Genomic DNA, 7,500 nt, shown 5'->3' on the forward strand with positions numbered 1-7,500 from the left:
GTTAAAATTTTCGACTAATCGGTTCTAAGAGGCGAAGCAATACGCCGCTGGGACTTTGAAATATTTCGGAGCGCACCTAAAGTTCGTTATTTTGGCTAAACGGAGCGAAAATCTGCATTTATACCATCACGGACGTTAGTTCAATAGCGTTTAACGATCGATCCACGGTACAGAATGCAAAAATATGATTGTTAAAATTTTCGACTAATCGGTTCTAAGAGGCGAAGCAATACGCCGCTGGGACTTTGAAATATTTCGGAGCGCACCTAAAGTTCGTTATTTTGGCTAAACGGAGCGAAAATCTGCATTTATACCATCACGGACGTTAGTTTAATAGCGTTTAACGATGGATCCACGGTACAGAATGCAAAAATATGATTGTTAAAATTTTCGACTAATCGGTTCTAAGAGGCGAAGCAATACGCCGCTGGGACTTTGAAATATTTCGGAGCGCACCTAAAGTTCGTTATTTTGGCTAAACGGAGCGAAAATCTGCATTTATACCATCACGGACGTTAGTTCAATAGCGTTTAACGATCGATCCACGGTACAGAATGCAAAAATATGATTGTTAAAATTTTCGACTAATCGGTTCTAAGAGGCGAAGCAATACGCCGCTGGGACTTTGAAATATTTCGGAGCGCACCTCAAGTTCGTTATTTTGGCTAAACGGAGCGAAAATCTGCATTTATACCATCACGGACGTTAGTTCAATAGCGTTTAACGATCGATCCACGGTACAGAATGCAAAAATATGATTGTTAAAATTTTCGACTAATCGGTTCTAAGAGGCGAAGCAATACGCCGCTGGGACTTTGAAATATTTCGATGCGTCGCCAAAGTTCGTACTTTTCGATAAAATCTTCGTCCTATGATACATTTCGATCAAGAACTACATTGATCGTCATGAAACTGTTTTTTTTTTTGGGAGACGTGTACGCTCCTTTTCATAAAGGAGACTATCTTATTGCGAAAGTCAAAATCGCACGCTCTCACGGCGATTTGCCCCCGTATACGCCTGGGCGTAAGCCCGTGCGTCGCCGACCTAGCGGCCTGCCGATCGGTATTTAGAGGGAGGCACTTTGAAAGCAACACGCCGCTGGAACTTTGAAAAATTTCGGGGCAAAGCAATACGCGGCTGGGACTTTGAAATATTTCGGAGCGCACCTAAAGTTCGTTATTTTGGCTAAACGGAGCGAAAATCTGCATTTATACCATCACGGACGTTAGTTTAATAGCGTTTAACGATGGATCCACGGTACAGAATGCAAAAATATGATTGTTAAAATTTTCGACTAATCGGTTCTAAGAGGCGAAGCAATACGCCGCTGGGACTTTGAAATATTTCGGAGCGCACCTAAAGTTCGTTATTTTGGCTAAACGGAGCGAAAATCTGCATTTATACCATCACGGACGTTAGTTCAATAGCGTTTAACGATCGATCCACGGTACAGAATGCAAAAATATGATTGTTAAAATTTTCGACTAATCGGTTCTAAGAGGCGAAGCAATACGCCGCTGGGACTTTGAAATATTTCGGAGCGCACCTAAAGTTCGTTATTTTGGCTAAACGGAGCGAAAATCTGCATTTATACCATCACGGACGTTAGTTCAATAGCGTTTAACGATCGATCCACGGTACAGAATGCAAAAATATGATTGTTAAAATTTTCGACTAATCGGTTCTAAGAGGCGAAGCAATACGCCGCTGGGACTTTGAAATATTTCGGAGCGCACCTAAAGTTCGTTATTTTGGCTAAACGGAGCGAAAATCTGCATTTATACCATCACGGACGTTAGTTTAATAGCGTTTAACGATGGATCCACGGTACAGAATGCAAAAATATGATTGTTAAAATTTTCGACTAATCGGTTCTAAGAGGCGAAGCAATACGCCGCTGGGACTTTGAAATATTTCGGAGCGCACCTAAAGTTCGTTATTTTGGCTAAACGGAGCGAAAATCTGCATTTATACCATCACGGACGTTAGTTCAATAGCGTTTAACGATCGATCCACGGTACAGAATGCAAAAATATGATTGTTAAAATTTTCGACTAATCGGTTCTAAGAGGCGAAGCAATACGCCGCTGGGACTTTGAAATATTTCGGAGCGCACCTCAAGTTCGTTATTTTGGCTAAACGGAGCGAAAATCTGCATTTATACCATCACGGACGTTAGTTCAATAGCGTTTAACGATCGATCCACGGTACAGAATGCAAAAATATGATTGTTAAAATTTTCGACTAATCGGTTCTAAGAGGCGAAGCAATACGCCGCTGGGACTTTGAAATATTTCGGAGCGCACCTAAAGTTCGTTATTTTGGCTAAACGGAGCGAAAATCTGCATTTATACCATCACGGACGTTAGTTCAATAGCGTTTAACGATCGATCCACGGTACAGAATGCAAAAATATGATTGTTAAAATTTTCGACTAATCGGTTCTAAGAGGCGAAGCAATACGCCGCTGGGACTTTGAAATATTTCGGAGCGCACCTAAAGTTCGTTATTTTGGCTAAACGGAGCGAAAATCTGCATTTATACCATCACGGACGTTAGTTTAATAGCGTTTAACGATGGATCCACGGTACAGAATGCAAAAATATGATTGTTAAAATTTTCGACTAATCGGTTCTAAGAGGCGAAGCAATACGCCGCTGGGACTTTGAAATATTTCGGAGCGCACCTAAAGTTCGTTATTTTGGCTAAACGGAGCGAAAATCTGCATTTATACCATCACGGACGTTAGTTCAATAGCGTTTAACGATCGATCCACGGTACAGAATGCAAAAATATGATTGTTAAAATTTTCGACTAATCGGTTCTAAGAGGCGAAGCAATACGCCGCTGGGACTTTGAAATATTTCGGAGCGCACCTAAAGTTCGTTATTTTGGCTAAACGGAGCGAAAATCTGCATTTATACCATCACGGACGTTAGTTCAATAGCGTTTAACGATCGATCCACGGTACAGAATGCAAAAATATGATTGTTAAAATTTTCGACTAATCGGTTCTAAGAGGCGAAGCAATACGCCGCTGGGACTTTGAAATATTTCGGAGCGCACCTAAAGTTCGTTATTTTGGCTAAACGGAGCGAAAATCTGCATTTATACCATCACGGACGTTAGTTTAATAGCGTTTAACGATGGATCCACGGTACAGAATGCAAAAATATGATTGTTAAAATTTTCGACTAATCGGTTCTAAGAGGCGAAGCAATACGCTGCTGGGACTTTGAAATATTTCGGAGCGCACCTAAAGTTCGTTATTTTGGCTAAACGGAGCGAAAATCTGCATTTATACCATCACGGACGTTAGTTTAATAGCGTTTAACGATGGATCCACGGTACAGAATGCAAAAATATGATTGTTAAAATTTTCGACTAATCGGTTCTAAGAGGCGAAGCAATACGCCGCTGGGACTTTGAAATATTTCGGAGCGCACCTAAAGTTCGTTATTTTGGCTAAACGGAGCGAAAATCTGCATTTATACCATCACGGACGTTAGTTCAATAGCGTTTAACGATCGATCCACGGTACAGAATGCAAAAATATGATTGTTAAAATTTTCGACTAATCGGTTCTAAGAGGCGAAGCAATACGCCGCTGGGACTTTGAAATATTTCGGAGCGCACCTAAAGTTCGTTATTTTGGCTAAACGGAGCGAAAATCTGCATTTATACCATCACGGACGTTAGTTCAATAGCGTTTAACGATCGATCCACGGTACAGAATGCAAAAATATGATTGTTAAAATTTTCGACTAATCGGTTCTAAGAGGCGAAGCAATACGCCGCTGGGACTTTGAAATATTTCGGAGCGCACCTAAAGTTCGTTATTTTGGCTAAACGGAGCGAAAATCTGCATTTATACCATCACGGACGTTAGTTTAATAGCGTTTAACGATGGATCCACGGTACAGAATGCAAAAATATGATTGTTAAAATTTTCGACTAATCGGTTCTAAGAGGCGAAGCAATACGCCGCTGGGACTTTGAAATATTTCGGAGCGCACCTAAAGTTCGTTATTTTGGCTAAACGGAGCGAAAATCTGCATTTATACCATCACGGACGTTAGTTCAATAGCGTTTAACGATCGATCCACGGTACAGAATGCAAAAATATGATTGTTAAAATTTTCGACTAATCGGTTCTAAGAGGCGAAGCAATACGCCGCTGGGACTTTGAAATATTTCGGAGCGCACCTAAAGTTCGTTATTTTGGCTAAACGGAGCGAAAATCTGCATTTATACCATCACGGACGTTAGTTCAATAGCGTTTAACGATCGATCCACGGTACAGAATGCAAAAATATGATTGTTAAAATTTTCGACTAATCGGTTCTAAGAGGCGAAGCAATACGCCGCTGGGACTTTGAAATATTTCGGAGCGCACCTAAAGTTCGTTATTTTGGCTAAACGGAGCGAAAATCTGCATTTATACCATCACGGACGTTAGTTTAATAGCGTTTAACGATGGATCCACGGTACAGAATGCAAAAATATGATTGTTAAAATTTTCGACTAATCGGTTCTAAGAGGCGAAGCAATACGCTGCTGGGACTTTGAAATATTTCGGAGCGCACCTAAAGTTCGTTATTTTGGCTAAACGGAGCGAAAATCTGCATTTATACCATCACGGACGTTAGTTTAATAGCGTTTAACGATGGATCCACGGTACAGAATGCAAAAATATGATTGTTAAAATTTTCGACTAATCGGTTCTAAGAGGCGAAGCAATACGCCGCTGGGACTTTGAAATATTTCGGAGCGCACCTAAAGTTCGTTATTTTGGCTAAACGGAGCGAAAATCTGCATTTATACCATCACGGACGTTAGTTCAATAGCGTTTAACGATCGATCCACGGTACAGAATGCAAAAATATGATTGTTAAAATTTTCGACTAATCGGTTCTAAGAGGCGAAGCAATACGCCGCTGGGACTTTGAAATATTTCGGAGCGCACCTAAAGTTCGTTATTTTGGCTAAACGGAGCGAAAATCTGCATTTATACCATCACGGACGTTAGTTCAATAGCGTTTAACGATCGATCCACGGTACAGAATGCAAAAATATGATTGTTAAAATTTTCGACTAATCGGTTCTAAGAGGCGAAGCAATACGCCGCTGGGACTTTGAAATATTTCGGAGCGCACCTAAAGTTCGTTATTTTGGCTAAACGGAGCGAAAATCTGCATTTATACCATCACGGACGTTAGTTTAATAGCGTTTAACGATGGATCCACGGTACAGAATGCAAAAATATGATTGTTAAAATTTTCGACTAATCGGTTCTAAGAGGCGAAGCAATACGCCGCTGGGACTTTGAAATATTTCGGAGCGCACCTAAAGTTCGTTATTTTGGCTAAACGGAGCGAAAATCTGCATTTATACCATCACGGACGTTAGTTTAATAGCGTTTAACGATCGATCCACGGTACAGAATGCAAAAATATGATTGTTAAAATTTTCGACTAATCGGTTCTAAGAGGCGAAGCAATACGCCGCTGGGACTTTGAAATATTTCGGAGCGCACCTAAAGCTCGTTATTTTGGCTAAACGGAGCGAAAATCTGCATTTATACCATCACGGACGTTAGTTTAATAGCGTTTAACGATGGATCCACGGTACAGAATGCAAAAATATGATTGTTAAAATTTTCGACTAATCGGTTCTAAGAGGCGAAGCAATACGCCGCTGGGACTTTGAAATATTTCGGAGCGCACCTAAAGTTCGTTATTTTGGCTAAACGGAGCGAAAATCTGCATTTATACCATCATGGACGTTAGTTCAATAGCGTTTAACGATCGATCCACGGTACAGAATGCAAAAATATGATTGTTAAAATTTTCGACTAATCGGTTCTAAGAGGCGAAGCAATACGCCGCTGGGACTTTGAAATATTTCGGAGCGCACCTAAAGTTCGTTATTTTGGCTAAACGGAGCGAAAATCTGCATTTATACCATCACGGACGTTAGTTCAATAGCGTTTAACGATCGATCCACGGTACAGAATGCAAAAATATGATTGTTAAAATTTTCGACTAATCGGTTCTAAGAGGCGAAGCAATACGCCGCTGGGACTTTGAAATATTTCGGAGCGCACCTAAAGTTCGTTATTTTGGCTAAACGGAGCGAAAATCTGCATTTATACCATCACGGACGTTAGTTTAATAGCGTTTAACGATGGATCCACGGTACAGAATGCAAAAATATGATTGTTAAAATTTTCGACTAATCGGTTCTAAGAGGCGAAGCAATACGCCGCTGGGACTTTGAAATATTTCGGAGCGCACCTAAAGTTCGTTATTTTGGCTAAACGGAGCGAAAATCTGCATTTATACCATCACGGACGTTAGTTTAATAGCGTTTAACGATCGATCCACGGTACAGAATGCAAAAATATGATTGTTAAAATTTTCGACTAATCGGTTCTAAGAGGCGAAGCAATACGCCGCTGGGACTTTGAAATATTTCGGAGCGCACCTAAAGCTCGTTATTTTGGCTAAACGGAGCGAAAATCTGCATTTATACCATCACGGACGTTAGTTTAATAGCGTTTAACGATGGATCCACGGTACAGAATGCAAAAATATGATTGTTAAAATTTTCGACTAATCGGTTCTAAGAGGCGAAGCAATACGCCGCTGGGACTTTGAAATATTTCGGAGCGCACCTAAAGTTCGTTATTTTGGCTAAACGGAGCGAAAATCTGCATTTATACCATCACGGACGTTAGTTCAATAGCGTTTAACGATCGATCCACGGTACAGAATGCAAAAATATGATTGTTAAAATTTTCGACTTATCGGTTCTGGATCACTGAAAAATCAAAAAAAATTATTAATTTTGATTAATTAAATTACATATGTAGTTTTATATTGTTATAGTCTCGTATTTGTTAATGTTTTGTCGTAAGAAAATGCAAAAATATCGTTTTAATGTTTTCGTCTCATCGGTTCTGGATCGCTGAAAAATCAAAAAAAAATATTAATTTTGATTAATTAAATTACAAATGGAGTTTTATATTGCTATAGTCGCTTATTTGTTAATGTTTTACCGTAAGAAAATGCAAAAATATCGTTTTAATATTTTCATCTCATCGGTTCTGGGCGGTTTTAAAATTTTTTAAAATATTAATTAAACCCATGATTTACATGAGAATGTGAATTTATTATGTCCTGCATGTTAATTTATTAATTTTCATGTATAGAACGTTATAAAATGAAAGGATATGTTCGACGATATTTTCAGTCTAAGTTTTACCGTGCCGGCGGGATGGTACGCTCTCACGGCGGTTTGCACAGGCATACGCCTGGGCGTAAGCCCATGCGTCGCCGACCTAGCGGCCGGCCGTTCGGTATTTATAGGAAGGCACTTTCGGTTCGCTCGGACCGGTCGGGAGTAGCGTCGAGCGTGTGGCTCTTTTATGACTTCGGTTGAAAAGCAGTCTACCGCTCCTCGAGAATATACTTTCTCGACTATTCTCGTTCCGGTTT

The sequence above is a fragment of the Osmia lignaria genome, unplaced genomic scaffold (genome assembly GCF_051020975.1).
Source record: "Osmia lignaria lignaria isolate PbOS001 unplaced genomic scaffold, iyOsmLign1 scaffold0040, whole genome shotgun sequence".
NCBI classification, from domain to species: Eukaryota; Metazoa; Arthropoda; class Insecta; order Hymenoptera; family Megachilidae; genus Osmia; species Osmia lignaria.